Below are 24,786 nucleotides of genomic sequence, written 5' to 3'. Positions count from 1 at the left end.
AATTACTGTATTGATTAATAATAATACCTTCTGAGGTTATTTCTAGACCCTATAGGGAGATATCGTCCTAGCAAATAGGCACATACACCGGCATTTCCTTTGCTAGCAGTATCAATGGTTTAGAATCATGGTTGATTCATAAGTATAGCACTTATTCTCACTCTACAATTGTATTCATTGTTTTAAAAGGGTACATCCCTGTAGAACCACGATAATCTCCTGTTCATATACAGGTCTTCTGAAACTTTATTATGAGGGTCCATACAGACCCCATAGGGATATATTGGCATTTGTTAATAGTAACAATGGTTCAGAAGTATAGCTGACTTATAAGTACTGTACCATTTGCACTTCATATATTCATTTTAATGTTCTACAGGACATATCCCTGTATAACCGAAAAGGCTATCTATTTACAGTACACATATAAGACTCTGATATCGTTTAAATATATGCACAATAGTTACTAGTCATCCATAATAGTAAACCATGAGAGATAAACATAAAGCACCCACGTCACATCCCACCTACACTGCACTCATCAAGCTGACATCCCAAGTGCAGGCGCAATCTCCATCAGTGCAGCCGTTCTGCCTTCCACTCTATGTGTAAGCGCAGCCTCTATCGGGCGCTTGTTCCTGCCGTTAGGTGAAGTCTGTGTGCATCCGAATTCAGCGCAGCGCATGCGCACTGACAAAACCCGGGTCCGACTGGCCTAAGTGTTTGTGCACCCTCCTGGTGTGCAGCGCCCTCCTGATGACATATTCAGGAGGCGACTGACACCGGAGTATGACCTGCTCAGTGGGTGTGTTTAGTTAAAGGTAATAGGTTAGTGCCGATACAAGATGATATTATGAGTGGACGATCGTCCTGTCAATCATTAAACTTAGCATTTAACCCTCTGGTATTGTGGCCACACCCATTGCTGCCCATTTCCCCTGAAGAAGCCAGAATACTGGCGAAACATGTCGGGGGGCAGTTGTAGTTTTTCATACGTAGTCTCCTACTTCACAGTGAATAAGCTGTGGTTAGTCCGGACGGACTACATCCCAACAGTGTGATCATTCAAACATTTAGGTCATACACGGTATCTATCTGTGTCCACTAATAGTTTGTAGTGCCTCTAGCCTGTTGGCCTCTAGCTGATCTGCTGAGTGTATGGGTGCAATTTGCATCCTTTTGACAGTGGGGCGACGCTTCTAGGTCCCCACTGCTTTACACGGTCAAATTGACAGCAGTACAGAGCTAGTAATAGCCCTACAAACGGCGACACTGTAGCATCTTGCATCCAAAGTGAGAGGGTGGGAGTTAGGGCACTCTCCCGTTCCCTCTTCACTGCTTATTACTATAATTCACTAGTGTAGTGGGGACTGTATTTTTAATTTAGGTATTTTTTAGTTTGTAGGAATAACTAATAAAGATAAGTAATATGTTCATCTATCTATAATATTCAGGTTTTAATACATATAGTAATAAAAGTGAAGTATTAAATTAACCTGGGTCAAGATAGGTCTTACTGCCTAGATAGGCATTAGTTAATATAGCTGTTAAAATACCTTACCCAGGCTAGGTCCTAAATATGATTATAGAAGACAAATTCCTGCCACAGTATAGAGCTAACAAGCAGACGTCCTTTCCTGCAAGCTCCAGGTTTACAGAGCAGAAGATTTATTCCTGCCAACCATTGCCAAAGCCTGCTGGGACCAAAGACCAAAGCTGTACATTGCTTGGATGAAAGTTACCCTCAGTAAAGACATGTTTAAAGGGCTTCTGTCACCCCCCAAAACTTATTTTTCATTTTTGGGCATATTAAAATCCTTATTGTACGACTATTCAATATATAGGGCTCTTACCTTGTTCTCTGGCTTCGTTTCATTAAAAATCGAGCTTTTAAAATATGCAAATTACTTCACTACCAGCAAGTAAGGCGTCTACTTGCTGGTAGCCGCCGCATCCTCCTTTTAAAAAAAGCCCCCTCCTCCAGTTGATTGACAGGGCCAGGTCCTCCTCCGGCTGGCCCTGTCTGCAATTCAAATCCCGCGCCTGCGCCTTACGTGTCTTCATTCGGCGCAGGCGCTATGAGAGAAGGACGCTCGCTTCCTCAGCACTTCCTCAGTGCGCCTGCGCCGATGACGTCTTCTCTTTTGGATTTAGAGGTGACGTCATCGGCGCAGGTGCACTGAGGGAGTGCGGAGGAAGCGAGCGTCCTTCTCTCAGAGAGCCTGCGCCGAATGAAGACACGTAAGGCGCAGGCGCGGGATTTGAAATGCTGACAGGGCCAGCCGGAGGAGGAGAGCGCTCGCTGGCCCTGTCAATCAACTGGAGGGGGCGTTTTTTTAAAAGGAGGATGCGGCGGCTACCAGCAAGTAGACGCCCTACTTGTTGGTATTGGTAGGGAAGTAATTTGCATATTTTAAAAGCTCGATTTTTAATGAAACGAAGCCACAGAACAAGGTAAGAGCCCTATATATTGAATAGTCTTACAATAAGGATTTTAATATGCCCAAAAATGAAAAATGAGTTTTGGGGGGTGACAGAAGCACTTTAAACTTTAGCCAAAGGCCTGGACATAAATTTCTGCTGCAAAATCCCTCTATTACTCCTACTATCACTACACTCAATTTATTGCAAGTGAGCCAGGAGCCAGGAGTCCGGCCGTACTCAGGTAGGAGACACCATTGACACTATTATCATCACCATACAGAGACATTATAGGCAACTACACCACTCTGGCATTCCTAACCTGGGACGTGAGTTATAACACCTTTGAAGGGCCCTGTGATAGTACCCTGCACACGTTGCAATTGGCGTCACGAACAACTACAAAACATCATCTACACCTGACCCAGTCATTGCATAATTTGTCGTTAGCGTTACTCCAAATCCTGCTCATTGCACTTCTGCTGTTTGCTCTACCACCCACCTTTATTGTTGGTCGAGCACCAAAGTGCTCGGGTGCTCGAGTAGAACACCTCGGGATGCTCAGGTGCTCTAACGAGCACCTGGGCACAATGGAGGTCAGGGGGAGAACCCGAGCATTAAACCAGGCACCCCCTGCTCTGAAGAGGGGAGGGTGTCTGGTTCATAGAAAAAGGTCAGAAATTGATGGAAACACCACTGAAATGGTTTGGAAACAGCATGGGGAGGATGTCTGGATGCATCTTGGACTCCCAGGTCACTGCTGGGAACGATGTTGTCCGAGTAGTACGCCACTTTTACAGACTGACAATAATACGCACCAAACCGAAGATAAAATCGATTTAAGAGGAAAAATTGTTAGGAAACATTCTTTCCTGTATATTTACTTGTATATAAAGTGCAAGTGCTGCCAAACATAACAAGGAAGAGGCACTCTGATACAACCTGTATATCACATAAAGGAGGGCCTCATTCACATTGTGGTACAATTGTTCAGGTAGTGGGACTCCTACACTCATAAAGCCTATGCACTAAGGGAAAGGGCTGCCAAAAATTATAAGGAACCGGCACTCCAATACACCCTTTATTACACATAAAGGAGGGCATCATACACACCCTTGAAAAATCATGATTGATGGACTGCTGGTAACCCTCAAAAACATTAGGAGCAAGGGACTGCTGGTGACCATCTAAAACATTAGGGTTGAGGGTTTGCTGCTGAGCTGACCATCTAAAACATTAGGGGTGAGGGCCTGCTGCCGAGCTGACCATCTAAAAATTTTTGTGGGCGAGGGTCTGCTGCCGAGCTGACCATCTTAAAAAAATTTGTGGGCGAGGGCCTGCTGTTTAGCTGACAATCTAAAACATTATGGGCGTGGGCCTGCTGCCGAGCTGACCATCTAAAAAATTTGTGGGCGAGGGCATTCTGCTGAGCTGACCATCTAAAAAATGTTGTGGGTGAGGGCCTGCTGCCGAGCTGACCATCTAAAAAATTTTGTGGGCGAGGGCCTGCTGCCAAGCTTACCATCTAAAAAAATTGTGGGCGAGGGCCGCTGCCGAGCTGACCATCTAAAAGAAATTGTGGGCGAGGTCCTGCTGCCAAGCTGACCATCTAAAAAATGTTGTGGGCGAGGGCCTGCTGCCGAGCTGACCATCTAAAAAATTTAGGGGTGAGGGTCTGCTGCTTAACATTATTGAGGAGGGCCTGCTGGTGACCCTCAAAAACATTATGGTTGAGGGCCTGCTGGTGACCCTCTAAAACATTATGGGTAAGGGCCCGCTGCTGAGCTGACTCTCTAAAACCTAAGGAGCAAGGGCAGCCTAATAAGCATGTTGATATGATGGAGGAGGAGGACGACGAGAAAAAGGGAAATTGAACCATATACCCTTTTTAGTGGCGGAGAGTGTTTCCCTGCCTCTGTTGGAACTGCTGGGTGTTCCCCTCGTATGCCCTCCTCGGTTGGCCAAGGAACTACATACTCTGCAGCCAGCGTTGTCAGCAGGAAATTTTTGGAGCAATTTTTCCACAAGGACCTTCTGGTATTGCACCATTTTGCTCGTCCTCCCCACCAGAAGAATAAGAGATAAGTTCTCTTTGTAGCGGCGGATGTACCAATTTTATGTGCGATGTGACAAGTTTTAACTTATAATTTTTGGCAGCCCTTTCCCTTAGTGCATAGGCTTTATGAGTGTAGGAGTCCCACTACCTGAACAATTGTACCACAATGTGAATGAGGCCCTCTTTTATGTGATATACAGGTTGTATCGGAGTGCCTCTTCCTTGTAATCTTTTTTGCAAGTACAATAAAGCGCAGTGGTGAACCGATCTGTTTGCGGGTCTGTATTATGTCTATTTTCCTTTTGAAGGAGTAAAGGTTTCTGTTGTCGGTCGGTACTGTTACCAAAGAAGCCAGTAACGAAGGAAAGGGAAAAAACTGCCTGTGCAACGAGACTACATGAGAATATTCCCTAAGACTGAGAGCTGTTAGCGCGGAACCATATTTGTGTGTTTTTATATTGATTGAAGTTTAGCAATTTAGCGCAGGTTGCACTAAAAATATATATTGCTGCCACACACAATAGTCCTTAAAAGGACTTTTGGGTCTCTAACAAGTTTTAGCAATTTAGCGCAGGTTGCGCTAAAAATATATATTGCTGCCACACACAACAATAGTCCCTAAAAGGACTTTTGGGTCTATAACAAGTATAAAAGCTAAAATATTCCTATTTCACTCCCTACACTATCTCTCCCTTCTGCTCTCCAGCTCTCCCTAAGAATAAGCCAAACACGTGTCATCGGGTGCTATATAGCACCCGATGACGCGTTCCGGCCAGCCAATCACTGTAATGCTAGTAGCCAACATGGCTATGGCATTACAGTGAATGGCAGTACTTACCTGCACACTTTTTGGCTGCGTAGCAGCCAACAAACATGCGGGGAGGAGACTCGAGCATTGCGCTCGAGCACACGCGGTATTGGGCCTAACACCTCGATGTGCCAAGCATTGCGATGCTCGAGTAAAATTTGTGTTCAGCCGAGCATGCTAGCCCAACACAACCCACCTTCAGAATCTCAGATGATGAGGCATGAGTCTTTCGTTTTCTACTCTTCTGTTTATCAGACATTTTCTTATGAGGCCTGTAAAGGAACAGTCACAGGTTTGGTACACAGATTATTAAAGGGTACTATGTGTTTGATGTAACACTGAACAGTATATTGCAGTAATATACAAAGCTTTCAATAGTACGGGTATAATAATTTCAGTATTGCTGTAAAACATGTTTGCTGTAGCACTGAACAGTATCTTGCAGTTATATACAGCACTTTCAACAACATGGGTATAATAACATTGTTGCAGTAAAATGTGTTTGCTGTAAGAATAAGAGATGAGAAGTTCTCTTTGTAGCGGCGGATGTACCAATAAAAACGGTAGCTTGCAGTACCAGTAAAAATTCAATAACACTGGTAGAACTGTAGAAACTTTTTTACCAAAAAATACTGTCTGATTCTTCATACAGATGAGTAGGACTCAATTACAGTATATATAAGTAGGTTAACGATATGCCTCCCCTTACTTTGATAATCATTCAGGTAGCTGTGAAAAGCACTGGTCGGTATGCTTGCTTTTAGCAATACTATACAGGCACAAATAAATTATCTTTAAAAAGGTATTAAACGTATTAGCAGTGAAAAAATTTAAGATAATGTTACATTGGCATACAGTCAGGTCCACAAATATTGGGACATCGACACAATTTTATCATTTTTGGCTCTATACACCACCACAATGGATTTGAAATGAAACAAACAAGATGTGCTTTAACTGCAGACTGTCAGCTTTAATTTGAGGGTATTTACATCCAAATCAGGTGAACGGTGTAGGAATTACAACAGTTTGCATATGTGCCTCCCACTTGTTAAGGAACCAAAAGTAATGGGACAATTGACTTCTCCGCTGTTCCATGGCCAGGTGTGTGTTATTCCCTCATTATCCTAATTACAATGAGCAGATAAAAGGTCCAGAGTTCATTTCAAGTGTGCTATTTGCATTTGGAATCTGTTGCTGTCAACTCTCAAGATGAGATCCAAAGAGCTGTCACTATCAGTGAAGCAAGCCATCATTAGGCTGAAAAAAACAAACAAACCCATTAGAGAGATAGCAAAAACATTAGGGGTGGCCAAAACAACTGTTTGGAACATTCTTAAAAAGAAGGAACGCAACGGTGAGCTGAGCAACACCAAAAGATCCGGAAGACCACGGAAAACAACTGTGGTGGATGACCAAAGAATTCTATCCCTGGTGAAAAAAACACCCTTCACAACAATTGGCCAGATCAAGAACACTCTCCAGGAGGTAGGTGTATGTGTGTCAAAGTCAACAATCAAGAGAAGACTTCAGAGGGAATACAGAGGGTTCACCATAAGATGTAAACCATTGGTGAGCCTCAAAAACAGGAATGCCAGATTAGAGTTTGCCAAACGACATCTAAAAAAGCCTTCACAGTTCTGGAACAACATCCTATGGACAGATGGGACCAAGATCAACTTGTGCCAGAGTGATGGGAAGAGAAGAGTATGGAGAAGGAAAGGAACTGCTCATGATCCTAAGCATACCACCTTATCAGTGAAGCATGGTGGTGGTAGTGTCATGGCGTGGACATGTATGGCTGCCAATGGAACTGGTTCTCTTGTATTTATTAATGATATGACTGCTGACAAAAGCAGCAGGATGAATTCTGAAGTGTTTCAGGCAATATTATCTGCTCATATTCAGCCAAATGCTTCAGAACTCATTGGACAGCGCTTCACAGTGCAGATGGACAATGACCCAAAGCATACTGCAAAAGCAACTAAAGAGTTTTTTAAGGGAAAGAAGTGGAATGTTATGAAATTGCTAAGTCAATCACCTGACCTGAATCCGATTGAGCATGCATTTCACTTGCTGAAGACAAAACTGAAGAGAAAATGCCCCAAGAACAAGCAGGAACTGAAGACAGTTGCAGTAGAGGCCTGGCAGAGCATCACCAGGGATGAAACCCAGCATCTGGTGATGTCTATGCGTTCCAGACTTCAGGCTGTAATTGACTGCAAAGGATTTGCAACCAAATATTAAAAAGTGAACGTTTGATTTATGATTATTATTCTGTCCCATTACTTTTGGTTCCTTAGCAAGTGGGAGGCACATATGCAAACTGTTTTAATTCCTACACCGTTCACCTGATTTGGATGTAAATACCCTCAAATTAAATCTGACAGTCTGTAGTTAAAGCACATCTTATTCATTTCATTTCAAATCCATTGTGGTGGTGTATAGAGCCAGAAATGTTAGAATTGTGTCGATGTCCCAATATTTATGGACCTTACTCTATATAGTTAAACAAGCTGCATGTCCAAAAAAACACATGGTAAATTATTATTTGACACATTAAAAGATGATTCCTGGATAGAAACGACACATGAGGAGTTTAGGTACATAAGCAATTGTTGACATTCAGAATTACAGATTTCAACTTCTTATTGCCATTGGTTGGGCTTTTCTTGCGACAGACTGTGTCAGGCAACAACTAAAGAGATATCATCATGATCCTAAGTGTTGTTTTTTTCCAGAAAATTTACAGGAAAGTTATTCATGACACAAAACAGATGTGAAGCCCAACACCAGAAGACCAACCCACATCTGGCCTGCGTTACAGTATTGTAGACAGTAAAAATGCTGTATAACCGTTTTAAAGTTGGTGGGTTCCGCAAAGGCATTACACAGTCTCCTGACCTACTCACATAAGGTGACATTATACTGCTAACTACTAGTGCACAGGACTGCAGTGTGACTGTATTGAGGATTTGCATCTTACGTAATAGTGAGATGTTCCAGAGAAATTAACACTGCATAAACAGCTTCCAGCAATAACCTTTTTTCTCCTGCCGTGCTCTGAATAAAAAGGAAGAATCCCCATGTGATGTAATCTCCTTCAAATCCAAATAGAATTCATCAATAAAATTTACAAATGTTATCATATTAACTTGCTTTATTGCAAGTGTGTTAAATTAAAAAGCAAAGCTCTCAGTCTTGGAGAGCCTTGGAACATCTAACAGATCCACACACTTAATTCATATGTGGACTCTAGAGAGACAGTGAAGAGGCAACACAAAAGTACATTGGTTGAATTGCTTTAAATTTCACTTATGAATACATTGGATGGAATCAAATTAGCACCATAATAAACACATTCTTATTCTCAGGCTTCACCCATGGTTGTTGTATGAAAACAAAGAGATCGATTTGGATTTAAGTGTACAGGCTTTTACTATTGATGACTAACAATGAGCGAAATTTGATTCGGCCGGTTTGCCAAATTTTCCGAAAAGATTCGCTTCCATACGAATTTATTTGTGGTGAATCGCGTTAAAAAATACCGCTATTTCCGGGCTGCAGAGAGCCTTTATAGGGGTGTAGAACACTGTACCTTGCAGTAACAGGCATAGGGACTGTGGTAGTGAAATAATACTGTGAGTCAGTATGACATGCAGATGACAGGCGTCGCTCTTAGAATCACTGCACACTTCACTTATTTGGGCAGTCACGGGGCCAAAACCGACAAAACAACTCAAGTATGAACTCAGCCTTCTGTTAGTGCCAAGAATAAGCGCACTCCTTTACACCGTCGACAGCTGATTCCACATAGATGTAAACAGAACCTGTTCTATTAAATGCTTATACAAGTAGAGTGGAGAGGGTGTCAGCAGTAAGTTTGTGTTGATGTCATTGATTAATTTGCCCTTCCTCTGATCCGTCAGAACAATAACCCACAAAAAACGGATCCTGTCTGTGTAGCATATGCCTTCACTCGGTCAGCATTTGGTCAGTAATCCATCAGTATTGCTAATGCCCAAAAAAAACAGGAGTGGATGTAAAACAGAGATGACATGTAAATGGAATATTTGCATATCTTCTGAGTTTTGTATCAACTCCTGCTTTTGGCTACCAAATAAGCCAATTCTGATGGGACCATACAGGCCTTACAGCTGCTACACAGACAGGATCCGTAGTGCATCTCATTTTTCCTTCCTTCTCACAGATCAGAAGACGGGTCAAACAAATGATGATGTCAGCCAGGCCGAAAGGCAAAATAGTGGCCCAGTCATCATGAAGTGAAGAGGGTGGGAACAGCATGAGGAGACCACAGAGTGGCCCAATGACAGGGTCTGGAGGTTGCGGCAGCATCAGGAGGCAACATAATGGCACAATGACAGAGTCTGGAGATAGTGGCAGCATGAGGAGACCACAGAGTAGCACAATGACAGTGTGGAGGTGGCGGCAGCATCAGGAGGCCAAAGAGTGGCACAGTGACAGAGTCTGGAGGTGACGGCAGCATGAGGAGGCCAGAGTGGCACAATGACAGAGAATGGAGGTGGCTGCAGCATGAGGAGGCCACAGAGTCTGGAGGTGGCGACAGCAGCAGAATCAGGAGGAGGCCACAGAGTGGTACAATGACAGAGTGTGTAGGGGCAACAGTATGAGATAGCCACTGAGTGGCACAATGACAGAGTCTAAAGGTGGCGGCAGCAGAAGTAGCAGCATCAGGAGAAGGCCACCGAGTGGCACAATGACAGAGTCTGGAGGTGGCGGCAGCAGCAGCATCAGTAGGAGGCCAAAGAGTGGCACAATGATAGAGTGTGGAGGTGGCGGCAGTATGAGGAAGCCACCGAGTGGCACAATGACCGAGTGTGGAGGTGACAGCAGCATGAGGAAGTCACAGAGTGGCACAATGACACAGTGTGGAGGTGGCAGCAGTATGAGGAGGCCATCGAGTGGCACGATGACCGAGTGTGGAGCTGGCATCAGTATGAGGAAGCCACCGAGTGGCACAATGACAGAGTCTGGAGGTGGCGGAAGTAGCAGTAGCAGCATTAGGAGAAGGCCACAAAGTGGCACAATGACAGAGTCTGGAAATGGCAGCAGTATGAGGAGGCCACCGAGTGGCACAATGACCGAGTGTGGAGGTGACAGCAGCATGAGGAAGTCACAGAGTGGCACAATGACACAGTGTGGAGGTGGCAGCAGTATGAGGAGGCCATCGAGTGGCACGATGACCGAGTGTGGAGCTGGTATCAGTATGAGGAAGCCACCGAGTGGCACAATGACAGAGTCTGGAGGTGGCGGAAGTAGCAGTAGCAGCATCAGGAGAAGGCCACAAAGTGGCACAATGACAGAGTGTGGAGGTGGCAGCATCAGTAGGAGGCCACCGAGTGGCACAATGACAGAGTCTGGAGTTGGCAGCGGTATGAGGAGGCCACCGAGTGGCACAATGACTGAGTGGGGAGGTGACAACAGCATGAGGAAGTCACAGTGTGGCACAATGACACAGCGTGGAGGTGGCAGCAGTATGAAGAAGCCACCGAGTCGCACAATGACCGAGTGTGGAGCTGGTATCAGTATGAGAAGGCCACCAAGTGGCACAACGACAGAGTCTGGAGGTGGTGGCAGCAGCAGTAGCAGCATCAGGAGAAGGCCACTGAGTGGCACAATGACAGAGTGTGGAGGGGGCGGCAGCATGAGGAGGCCACAGAGTGGCACAATGACAGAGTCTGGAGGTGGCAGCAGCATGAGGAGGCCACAGAGTGGCACAATGACAGAGTCTAGAGGTGGCAGCAGCATGAGAAGGCCACAGAGTGGCACAATGACAGAGTGTTTAGGGGCAGCAGTATGAGGAAGTCTAAAGGTGGCACAATGACGGAGTCTAAAGGTGGCCGCAGCAGCAGTAGCAGCATCAGGAGAAGGCCACCAAGTGGCACAATGACAGTCTGGTGGTGGCGGCAGCAGCAACAGCATCAGTAGGAGGCCACAGAGTGGCACAATGACAGAGTCTAGAGGTGGCAGCAGCATGAGAAGGCCACAGAGTGGCACAATGACAGATTGTGTAGAGGCAGCAGTATGAGGAAGCCACCGAGTTGCACAATGACAGAGTCTGGAGGTGGCGGCAGCAGCAGTAGCAGCATCAGGAGAAGGCCACAGAGTGGCACAATGACAGAGTCTGGAGGTTGCGGCAGCAGCAGCATCAGTAGGAGGCCACAGATTGGCACAATAACAGAGGGCGGAGGTGGCGGCAGCAGCAGCATCAGGAGGAGGCCACAGGTTGGCACAATGACCAAGTGTAGAGGTGGCGGCAGCATCAGGAGACCACAGAGTGGCAAGGTTACATAGTGTGGAGGTGACGGCAGCATCAGGAGGCTACAGAGTTGCAAGGTGACATAGTGTGGAGGAAACGGCAGCATCAGAAGGCTACAGAGTGGCAAGGTGACATAGTGTGGAGATGGCAGCAGCATGAGGAGGCCACAGAGTGGCACGATGATGAGAGATTGCAGCGAAGGCAGCAGCATGAGGGGGCCACAGAGTGGCACGACGACGAGTGATTGTGGAGGTGGCAGCAGCATAAGGAGGCCATTGAGTGGCCGCTTCATCTATTTATTTATAGGGAATATGGGACATAACAGAAGGTTAAAATTTCTCAACTTTATATTTAATAATACACGTTCTCTGGCACAAAAGGCTTAGCAAATTGATTGTTCGTGAATTTCCCTCGAAGATTGGGATAATATATTGGCGAATTTAAGTTTACTTTCTTATAATTTTAATCAAGTTTTGGTTCAATTTAATATTCAATATTACATTTAATAATAAAAATTAAGTGTTGCCTAAGACAGGAGAGTCTTCAGTCTTCAGTTTGTTTGACGACTTGGTTACGATGGAGAAAGCATTCCAAAAAACTATTTCTCTCCACCAGGAAACAAATCCTGTCAAGATTGATGCAAGTGAGGTATCAGCTGCTCATCAAGCCAGATACTTCCGGGGAACCTGCCTGGCATGAACAGGCCTCTAGATAGCTTTGAGCCTGGAAGAGTCGCGAAGTTCACCAAGATATGTCACTAAAGATTTTAACGCATATAACCACAGCGCTGGCCACTGAATTCATTTGGTTTTTCGACCGAAATACTTTATTTTTATTTTTTTTAACTTTCTTTATTAAAGATCCAACATTTACAATAAAAATACTGAAAAACCTATGTCTTAACATTTTTTTTTTTTAAGTAAATTACCCTCCCAATCCCACGCCCTACCCACCCATGATGCGTCCTCCCCTCACCACCTCCCCCCAGTGATAGACAGGGGAGCGATGGGAGGGCTGGAGAAAACGGGGGAAGCCTAGGGACTCCAGTCTCCCCAGATTCTAAGCCATTTTTTCTCGCTATTTCTTTGCTTATACAGAATATGTTCATATCTCTTGTTGGTATTTACCAGATTTAACCATATATTCATACTGGGAGGATCTCGCGAAAACCAGGAACGAGCTATTAGCAATCTGGCAGGAAACATTATCTTGTAGAGAAGATTTTTTTTGTATTGCTGACACCCCACCTTAATGAGATCTCCCAGTACCCAACATTCAGCAGTAAAAGGAATCAATACGTTCAGTTTTCCCTCTATGTAATCATGAATAGTCTCCCAATATTGTTTGAGCTCTTGACACAGCCAAAGCATATGCAAATAATCAGCGTCAGGAATATCTCACCTCGGGCAGTTGGAATCACTCCTAATACCACGTCTCTTAAGCCAAAGGGGGGTAACATAAAGTCTATGTAAAATATTAAACTGCACCACAACGTGATTAAAATTGTGTGAAACCACTTTTAAATCCTGAACTACCTTTTCCTGATCATCCAAGCAGGTCGTTAAACATTCATTTTGCCAAGCCCTCTGTCCTGGAGAACAGGTATCTTCAAATCGTGCTATAATTACATTTTTGTAGAGTTGAGAAATCTTCATCCTGTGCTCCAAATTCCCTATCAAATCATTAAATTGTGTAGAAGTGTGTATTTCAAGCCTATTTTTCTTTTAAAATACTTAAAGGGGTTGTCCGGGTAAACATTGCATTAGTTGTCCTGCTAGGCGGTTGTGTGGAAGCTTGGCTGTGAGCTGGATTTCATCACCTTCAGACCATGTTCACACCATAGTTAGTGTAGTGGTAGGACCCCTTGCCATGCTGAGTGACCGTGACGTGGTGCATGATGGGCTATGATATTTTCCTGACAGGAAATACGACTGGGGCATACTGGGGTGAAAAAAAACATCTGTTTCATATAGTGCACATCTAGGATTATAGGTGCATAACTGAGTGTCACATTTAGGCCAGAAATACAGCTTTTTGCTTACTGGAGTTAAAAAACCCTCTAATATACTGCACATCTGGGATTAGACGTGCATAAGTGACTGTGAAATTTAGGCCACAAATACAGCTTTTTGCTTACTGGGGCTTACTGGGGTTAAAAAAAACCTCTGATATACTGCACATCTGGGATTAGACGTGCATAAGTGAGTGTCACATTTAGGCCAGATATACAGCTTTTTGCTTACTGGGGTTAAAAAAACCCTCTGATATACTGCACATCTGGGATTAGACGTGCATAAGTGACTGTGAGATTTACGCCACAAATACGGCTTTTTGCTTACTGGGGTTAAAAAAAAACCTCTGATATACTGCACATCTGGGATTAGACGTGCATAAATTAATGTCACATTTAGGCCACAAATACAGCTTTTTGCTTACTGGGGTTAAAAAAAAACTCTGATATACTGCACATCTGGGATTAGACGTGCATAAGTGAATGTGAAATTTAGGCCACAAATACGGCTTTCTCATACTGGGGTGAAAAAAAAAACATCTGTTTCATATAGTGCACATCTAGTCACATAAGTGAGTGTCACATTTAGGCCAGAAATACAGCTTTTTGCTTACTGGAGTTAAAAAACCCTCTGATATACTGCACATCTGGGATTAGACGTGCATAAGTGACTGTGAAATTTAGGCCACAAATACAGCTTTTTGCTTACTGGGGCATACTGGGGTGAAAAAAAAACATCTGTTTCATATAGTGCACATCTAGGATTATAGGTGCATAAGTGAGTGTCATATTTAGGCCAGAAATACAGCTTTTTGCTTACTGGGGATAAAAAACCCTCTGATATACTGCAAATCTGGGATTAGACGTGCATAAGTGACTGTGAAATTTTGGCCCAAAATACGGCTTTTTGCTTACTGGGGTTAAAAAACCCTCTGATGTACTGCACATCTGGGATTAGACGTGCATAAGTGACTGTGAGATTTAGGCCACAAATATGTTTTTTTGCTTACTGGGGCATACTGGGGTGAAAAAAAACCCATCTGTTTCATATAGTGGACATCTAGGATTATAGGTCTATAAGTGAGTGTCATATTTAGGCCAGAAATATGGCTTTTTGTTTACTGGGGTTAAAAAAAACCTCTGATATACTGCACATCTGGGATTAGACGTGCATAAATTACTGTGAAATTTAGGCCACAAATACGGCTTTTTGCTTACTGGGGTTAAAAAAAACTCTGATATACTGCACATCTGGGATTAGACGTGCATAAGTTACTGTGTAATTTAGGCCACAAATACGACTTTTTGCTTACTGGGGTTAAAAAACCCTCTGATATACTGCACATCTGGGATTAGACGTGCATAAGTGAATGTGAAATTTAGGCCACAAATACGGCTTTTTGCTTACTGGGGCTAAAAAAAACCTCTGATATACTGCACATCTGGGATTAGACGTGCATAAGTGAGTGTCACATTTAGGCCACAAATACGGCTTTTTGCTTACTGGGGTTGAAAAACCCTCTGATATACTGCACATCTGGGATTAGACATGCATAAGTGACTGTGAAATTTAGGCCACAAATACAGCTTTTTGCTTACTGGGGCATACTGGGGTGAAAATAAAACATCTGTTTCATATAGTGCACATCTAGGATTATAGGTGCATAAGTGAGTGTCATATTTAGGCCAGAAATACAGCTTTTTGCTTACTGGGGTTAAAAAACCCTCTGATATACTGCAAATTTGGGATTAGACGTGCATAAGTGACTGTGAAATTTTGGCCCAAAATACGGCTTTTTGCTTACTGGGGTTAAAAAACCCTCTGATGTACTGCACATCTGGGATTAGACGTGCATAAGTGACTGTGAAATTTAGGCCACAAATATGTTTTTTTGCTTACTGGGGCATACTGGGGTGAAAAAAAAACCATCTGTTTCATATAGTGCACATCTAGGATTATAGGTCTATAAGTGAGTGTCATATTTAGGCCAGAAATATGGCTTTTTGTTTACTGGGGTTAAAAAAAACCTCTGATATACTGCACATCTGGGATTAGACGTGCATAAATTACTGTGAAATTTAGGCCACAAATACGGCTTTTTGCTCACTGGAGTTAAAAAAAAACTTTCATATACTGCACATCTGGGATTAGACGTGCATAAATTACTGTGAAATTTAGGCCACAAATACGGCTTTTTGCTTACTGGGGTTAAAAAAAAACTCTGATATACTGCACATCTGGGATTAGACGTGCATAAATTACTGTGAAATTTAGGCCACAAATACGACTTTTTGCTTACTGGGGTTAAAAAACCCTCTGATATACTGCACATCTGGGATTAGACGTGCATAAGTGAATGTGAAATTTAGGCCACAAATACGGCTTTCTCATACTGGGGCATACTGGGGTGAAAAAAAACATCTGTTTCATATAGTGCACATCTAGGATTATAGGTGCATAAATTACTGTGAAATTTAGGCCACAAATACGGCTTTTTGCTTACTGGGGTTAAAAAAAACCTCTGATATACTGCACATCTGGGATTAGACGTGCATAAGTTACTGTGTAATTTAGGCCACAAATACAACTTTTTGCTTACTGGGGTTAAAAAACCCTCTGATATACTGCACATCTGGGATTAGACGTGCATAAGTGAATGTGAAATTTAGGCCACAAATACGTCTTTTTGCTTACTGGGGCTTACTGGGGCTAAAAAAAAACTCTGATATACTGCACATCTGGGATTAGACGTGCATAAGTGACTGTGAAATTTAAGCCACAAATACGGCTTTTTGCTTACTGGGGCATACTGGGGTGAAAAAAAAACAACCGTTTCATATAGTGCACATCTAGGATTATAGGTGCACAAGTGAGTGTCACATTTAGGCCACAAATACGGCTTTTTGCTTACTGGGGTTAAAAAACCCTCTGATATACTGCACATCTGGGATTAGACATGCATAAGTGACTGTGAAATTTAGGCCACAAATACGGCTTTTTGCTTACTGGGGCATACTGGGGTGAAAAAAAAACAACCGTTTCATATAGTGCACATCTAGGATTATAGGTGCACAAGTGAGTGTCACATTTAGGCCAGAAATACGGCTTTTTGGTTACTGGTGTTAAAAAACCCTCTGATTTACTGCACATCTGGGATTAGACGTGCATAAGTGAGTGTCACATTTAGGCCAGATATACGGCTTTTTGCTTACTAGGGTTAAAAAACCCTCTGATATACTGAACATCTGGGATTAGACGTGCATAAGTGACTGTGAAATTTAAGCCACAAATACGGCTTTTTGCTTACTGGGGTTAAAAAAAAACTCTGATATACTGCACATCTGGGATTAGACATGCATAAGTGAGTGTCACATTTAGGCCAGAAATACAGCTTTTTGCTTACTGGAGTTAAAAAACCCTCTGATATACTGCACATCTGGGATTAGACGTGCAAAAATGAATGTGAAATTTAGGCCACAAATACGGCTTTCTCATACTGGGGCATACTGGGGTGAAAAAAAACATCTGTTTCATATAGTGCACATCTAGGATTATAGGTGCATAAATTACTGTGAAATTTAGGCCACAAATACGGCTTTTTGCTTACTGGGGTTAAAAAAAAACTCTGATATACTGCACATCTGGGATTAGACGTGCATAAGTTACTGTGTAATTTAGGCCACAAATACAACTTTTTGCTTACTGGGGTTAAAAAACCCTCTGATATACTGCACATCTGGGATTAGACGTGCATAAGTGAATGTGAAATTTAGGCCACAAATACGGCTTTTTGCTTACTGGGGCTTACTGGGGCTAAAAAAAACCTCTGATATACTGCACATCTGGGATTAGACGTACATAAGTGAGTGTCACATTTAGGCCACAAATACGGCTTTTTGCTTACTGGGGTTGAAAAACCCTCTGATATACTGCACATCTGGGATTAGACATGCATAAGTGACTGTGAAATTTAGGCCACAAATACAGCTTTTTGCTTACTGGGGCATACTGGGGTGAAAAAAAAACATCTGTTTCATATAGTGCACATCTAGGATTATAGGTGCATAAGTGAGTGTCATATTTAGGCCAGAAATACAGCTTTTTGCTTACTGGGGTTAAAAAACCCTCTGATGTACTGCACATCTGGGATTAGACGTGCATAAGTGACTGTGAAATTTAGGCCACAAATATGTTTTTTTGCTTACTGGGGCATACTGGGGTGAAAAAAAAACCATCTGTTTCATATAGTGCACATCTAGGATTATAGGTCTATAAGTGAGTGTCATATTTAGGCCAGAAATATGGCTTTTTGTTTACTGGGGTTAAAAAAAACCTCTGATATACTGCACATCTGGGATTAGACGTGCATAAATTACTGTGAAATTTAGGCCACAAATACGGCTTTTTGCTCACTGGAGTTAAAAAAAAACTTTCATATACTGCACATCTGGGATTAGACGTGCATAAATTACTGTGAAATTTAGGCCACAAATACGGCTTTTTGCTTACTGGGGTTAAAAAAAACCTCTGATATACTGCACATCTGGGATTAGACGTGCATAAATTACTGTAAAATTTAGGCCACAAATACGACTTTTTGCTTACTGGGGTTAAAAAACCCTCTGATATACTGCACATCTGGGATTAGACGTGCATAAGTGAATGTGAAATTTAGGCCACAAATACGGCTTTCTCATACTGGGGCATACTGGGGTGAAAAAAAACATCTGTTTCATATAGTGCACATCTAGGATTATAGGTGCATAAATTACTGTGAAATTTAGGCCACAAATACGGCTTTTTGCTTACTGGGGTTAAAAAAAAACTCTGATATACTGCACATCTGGGATTAGACGTGCATAAGTTACTGTGTAATTTAGGCCACAAATACAACTTTTTGCTTACTGGGGTTAAAAAACCCTCTGATATACTGCACATCTGGGATTAGACGTGCATAAGTGAATGTGAAATCTAGGCCACAAATACGGCTTTTTGCTTACTGGGGCTTACTGGGGCTAAAAAAAACCTCTGATATACTGCACATCTGGGATTAGACGTGCATAAGTGACTGTGAAATTTAGGCCACAAATACGGCTTTTTGCTTACTGGGGCATACTGGGGTGAAAAAAAAACAACCGTTTCATATAGTGCACATCTAGGATTATAGGTGCACAAGTGAGTGTCACATTTAGGCCACAAATACGGCTTTTTGCTTACTGGGGTTAAAAAACCCTCTGATATACTGCACATCTGGGATTAGACATGCATAAGTGACTGTGAAATTTAGGCCACAAATACAGCTTTTTGCTTACTGGGGCATACTGGGGTGAAAAAAAAACAACCGTTTCATATAGTGCACATCTAGGATTATAGGTGCACAAGTGAGTGTCACATTTAGGCCAGAAATACGGCTTTTTGGTTACTGGTGTTAAAAAACCCTCTGATTTACTGCACATCTGGGATTAGACGTGCATAAGTGACTGTGAAATTTAGGCCACAAATACGGCTTTTTGCTTACTGGGGTTAAAAAACCTCTGATGTACTGCACATCTGGGATTAGACTTGCATAAGTGACTATGAAATTTAGGCCACAAATACGTTTTTTTGCTTACTGGGGCATACTGGGGTGAAAAAAAAAACATCTGTTTCATATAGTGCACATCTAGGATTATAGGTCTATAAGTGAGTGTCACATTTAGGCCAGAAATATGGCTTTTTGTTTACTGGGGTTAAAAAAAAACTCTGATATACTGCACATCTGGGATTAGACGTGCATAAGTGACTATGAAATTTAGGCCACAAATACGGCTTTTTGCTCACTGGAGTTAAAAAAAAACTTTCATATACTGCACATCTGGGATTAGACGTGCATAAATTACTGTGAAATTTAGGCCACAAATACGGCTTTTTGCTTACTGGGGTTAAAAAAAAACTCTGATATACTGCACATCTGGGATTAGACGTGCATAAGTTACTGTGAAATTTAGGCCACAAATACGACTTTTTGCTTACTGGGGTTAAAAAACCCTCTGATATACTGCACATCTGGGATTAGACGTGCATAAATTAATGTGAAATTTAGGCCACAAATACGGCTTTCTCATACTGGGGCATACTGGGGTGAAAAAAAACATCTGTTTCATATAGTGCACATCTAGGATTATAGGTGCATAAATTACTGTGAAATTTAGGCCACAAATACGGCTTTTTGCTTACTGGGGTTAAAAAAAACCTCTGATATACTGCACATCTGGGATTAGACGTGCATAAATTACTGTGAAATTTAGGCCACAAATACAACTTTTTGCTTACTGGGGTTAAAAAACCCTCTGATATACTGCACATCTGGGATTAGACGTGCATAAGTGAATGTGAAATTTAGGCCACAAATACAGCTTTTTGCTTACTGGGGCTTACTGGGGTTAAAAAAAACCTCTGATATACTGCACATCTGGGATTAGACGTGCATAAGTGAGTGTCACATTTAGGCCACAAATACGGCTTTTTGCTTACTGGGGTTAAAAAACCCTCTGATATACTGCACATCTGGGATTAGACATGCATAAGTGACTGTGAAATTTAGGCCACAAATACGGTTTTTTGCTTACTGGGGCATACTGGGGTGAAAAAAAAACAACCGTTTCATATAGTGCACATCTAGGATTATAGGTCTATAAGTGAGTGTCACATTTAGGCCAGAAATATGGCTTTTTGTTTACTGGGGTTAAAAAAAACCTCTGATATACTGCACATCTGGGATTAGACGTGCATAAGTGACTGTGAAATTTAGGCCACAAATACGGCTTTTTGCTCACTGGAGTTAAAAAAAAACTTTCATATACTGCACATCTGGGATTAGACGTGCATAAATTACTGTGAAATTTAGGCCACAAATACGGCTTTTTGCTTACTGGGGTTAAAAAAAAACTCTGATATACTGCACATCTGGGATTAGACGTGCATAAGTTACTGTGAAATTTAGGCCACAAATACGACTTTTTGCTTACTGGGGTTAAAAAACCCTCTGATATACTGCACATCTGGGATTAGACGTGCATAAGTGAATGTGAAATTTAGGCCACAAATACGGCTTTCTCATACTGGGGCATACTGGGGTGAAAAAAAACATCTGTTTCATATAGTGCACATCTAGGATTATAGGTGCATAAATTACTGTGAAATTTAGGCCACAAATACGGCTTTTTGCTTACTGGGGTTAAAAAAAACCTCTGATATACTGCACATCTGGGATTAGACGTGCATAAGTTACTGTGAAATTTAGGCCACAAATACAACTTTTTGCTTACTGGGGTTAAAAAACCCTCTGATATACTGCACATCTGGGATTAGACGTGCATAAGTGAATGTGAAATTTAGGCCACAAATACGGCTTTTTGCTTACTGGGGCTTACCGGGGTTAAAAAAAACCTCTGATATACTGCACATCTGGGATTAGACGTGCATAAGTGAGTGTCACATTTAGGCCACAAATACGGCTTTTTGCTTACTGGGGTTAAAAAAACCTCTGATATACTGCACATCTGGGATTAGACATGCATAAGTGACTGTGAAATTTAGGCCACAAATACGGCTTTTTGCTTACTGGGGCATACTGGGGTGAAAAAAAAACAACCGTTTCATATAGTGCACATCTAGGATTATAGGTGCACAAGTGAGTGTCACATTTAGGCCAGAAATACGGCTTTTTGGTTACTGGTGTTAAAAAACCCTCTGATTTACTGCACATCTGGGATTAGACGTGCATAAGTGACTGTGAAATTTAGGCCACAAATACGGCTTTTTGCTTACTGGGGTTAAAAAAACCCTCTGATATACTGCACATCTGGGATTAGACGTGCATAAGTGACTGTGAAATTTAGGCCACAAATACAACTTTTTGCTTACTGGGGTTAAAAAACCCTCTGATATACTACACATCTGGGATTAGACGTGCATAAGTGAGTGTCACATTTAGGCCAGATATACGGCTTTTTGCTTACTAGGGTTAAAAAACCCTCTGATATACTGAACATGTCACGGAACCATGAACCAGACGTACAACAAGGGATAAGTGAAAATAAGAAGGCTTTATTTAAAATAAAGCTGTAAAGCAAAAGTCCAAACGGATGGTGAAACCGAGCAGAGTCTTTGCGAAGCCAGAGGTCAGGAACCAGAAGGGTAGTCAGACGAAGCCAGGATCAGGAACCAGCAGGGTAGTCAGACGAAGCCAGGATCAGGAACCAGCAGGGTAGTCAGACGAAGCCAGGATCAGGAACCAGAAGCAGCAGCAGTCTTAGAAGCATGTGAACACAAGAGGACCAAGCAAGGAACTGAAGCCACAGACCTCCTATATATATATGAGCTAGGCATCCAGCTCCTCCCAGGGGAAGGAGGAGCCGCAGGGTGGAAGGCTACAAGAAACCCAGAAACCAAGATGGCCGCCAGCACATGTCAAACGAAGGAGAGCAGCAAGCAGGTAAGACCATGACAGTACCTCCCCCTCAAGGGCCCCTCCTCCGCGGAGCACAAAACGGTTTCTGAGGGAAGCGTGCGTGGAAGGCTCGGAGCAAGGCAGGAGCATGGACATCTGCGGAGGGAACCCAGGAACGCTCCTCTGGACCATAACCACGCCAATGGACCAAAAACTGCAACCGACCGCGGACCAGGCGTGAGTCCAGGATATTGCTCACCTCATATTCCTCACGATTGCCCACTTGGACCGGACGAGGCCGCGGAACCGAGGAAGTGAAACGATTACACACCAGTGGCTTCAACAGGGAGACATGAAACACGTTGGAGATCCGCATGCCAGCAGGAAGCGCAAGGGCATAGGCTACCGGGTTTACCCTGCGAAGCACTCGGAAGGGACCAACAAAGCGAGGCGCCAGCTTGGGAGTGGGCACTCGAAGGTTGAGGTTGCGGGTGGACAACCATACACGGTCTCCGACCTGGTAGGAAGGAGCAGGCGCTCGTCTGCGATCAGCCTGGAGTCTCTGGCGCTGCGCAGAGACCTCAAGGGACTTCTGGATCTGTACCCAAGAAGCACGTAGGACGGAAAGGTGATCCTCCACAGCCGGAATATCCTGGGGAGAGAATACCTCCGGTAACACGGCAGGTTGGAACCCATAATTGGCCATGAAGGGAGACGTCCCAGAGGAAGAGTTCACCGCCGTGTTCCTGGCAAACTCAGCCCAAGGCAGGAGGTCAACCCAATTGTCTTGGTGATCGGAGACATAGCAACGAAGGAATTGCTCCAAGGCCTGATTGGATCGTTCTGCGGCCCCATTGGACTGAGGGTGGTAGGCCGAGGAGAAGAAGAGATGAATCCCCAACTGGGAGCAAAAGGTGCGCCAGAACCTGGACACAAACTGACTCCCCCGATCCGACACAATCTCCTTAGGCAAACCGTGCAACCGGAAGACCTCCCTGGCAAAAATCGTGGCCAACTCTTGTGCAGAGGGTAACTTCTTGAGAGGAACACAGTGGCACATTTTGGAAAACCGATCCACAATCATGAGAATGACCGTATGGCCTCGGGATGCAGGGAGGTCCACAATGAAATCCATCCCCAGGTGTGACCATGGGCGCTCCCCGGTGGCTATGGGTTGCAGAAGGCCCAACGGAAGGTGCCGAGGGGACTTACTCTGGGCACAAACGGAGCATGCCGCTACATATGCGGCGATGTCGGAACGTAGGGAAGGCCACCAGAACAGACGTGAAACAGCCCAGGACAGCTGATTCTTTCCAGGATGCCCCGCGGTCTTGGAGTTATGGTAGGTTCGCAACAACCGAGTGCGCAACTCCTCAGGCACAAAACATCTGCCGTTGGGTCTCCCAGAGGGAGCACCAGATTGAGCCGCCAAAATCTGCTCACCCAGGGGAGAGGTCAGGCTGGTGCGAATGGCGGCCAGGATCTGATTCGGAGGTATGACCGAAGTCGGAATCGACTCCTCCCTGGACAGCTCGGAGTACTGCCGTGATAAGGCATCCGCCCTGATGTTCTTGGAACCGGGTAGGTAGGAGACCACGTAATTAAAACGTGACAAGAACAGAGCCCATCTGGCCTGACGTGGTGTCAATCTCTTGGCCTCAGAAAGGTAGGTCAGATTCTTGTGGTCCGTCAGGATGAGAACCGGAACCACCGAACCCTCGAGCAAGTGCCTCCATTCTTTAAGGGCCTGCACGATGGCCAATAACTCCCTGTCACCAATCTGATAGTTGCACTCCGCGGAAGACAGTTTCCGGGAGTAAAACCCACAAGGAAGCAGAGGACCCTCTGGTGTTCTACGCTGAGACAGAAGGGCGCCTACTCCCGTCTCAGACGCGTCCACCTCGAGGACAAAGGGCAACCCAGGGTTGGGATGCGACAGAATCGGAGCCGACACAAAGGCGGACTTTAGGGCCTCAAAAGCTCGGATGGCCTCGAGCGGCCAGACCTGGGAATTACTGCCCTTCCTGGTCAGATCCGTGAGAGGCTTGGCCAGCATGGAAAAGTCCCTGATGAACTTCCGATAATAATTGGCGAAGCCCAAAAAGCGCTGCAGGGAACGAAGACCACTGGGCTGGGGCCACTGTAAGACAGCCGAAACCTTCTCAGGATCCATGGAGAACCCCTCAGCGGAAATGATGTAACCTAAGAAGGTTACCTGGGATCGGTGAAATTCGCATTTCTCAAGCTTACCGAACAGCTTGTTCTCTCGTAACCGTTGCAACACTCGTCTGACATCCAGAATGTGGGCCTCCATGGATTCAGAATATACCAAGATGTCATCCAAATAGACTACCACACACTGCTGCAACAGGTCACGGAAAACATCGTTGATGAATTCCTGAAAGACTGCGGGCGCATTGCACAACCCAAAGGGCATAACCAAGGATTCGTAATGACCGGTCCTGGTGTTAAACGCGGTCTTCCACTCATCGCCCGCCTTGATCCTTACCAGGTTATATGCCGCCCTCAGGTCGAGTTTGGTAAAGACCGTGGCCCCTTTAAGGCGATCGAACAGCTCGGAAATCAAGGGTATCGGGTAAGCGTTCTTGATCGTGATGCGATTGAGACCCCTGTAATCGATGCAAGGCCTCAACTCACCGCCCTTCTTTTTCACAAAGAAAAATCCAGCCCCTGCCGGGGACGAAGATTTGCGAATGTGTCCGCGTGAAAGCGCCTCCCTCACGTACTCCTCCATGG

The sequence above is a fragment of the Bufo bufo genome, chromosome 1 (assembly GCF_905171765.1).
Source record: "Bufo bufo chromosome 1, aBufBuf1.1, whole genome shotgun sequence".
Taxonomy (NCBI): Eukaryota; Metazoa; Chordata; class Amphibia; order Anura; family Bufonidae; genus Bufo; species Bufo bufo.
The sequence above is the reverse complement of the archived record's forward strand: the minus strand, read 5'-3'. Positions refer to the sequence as shown.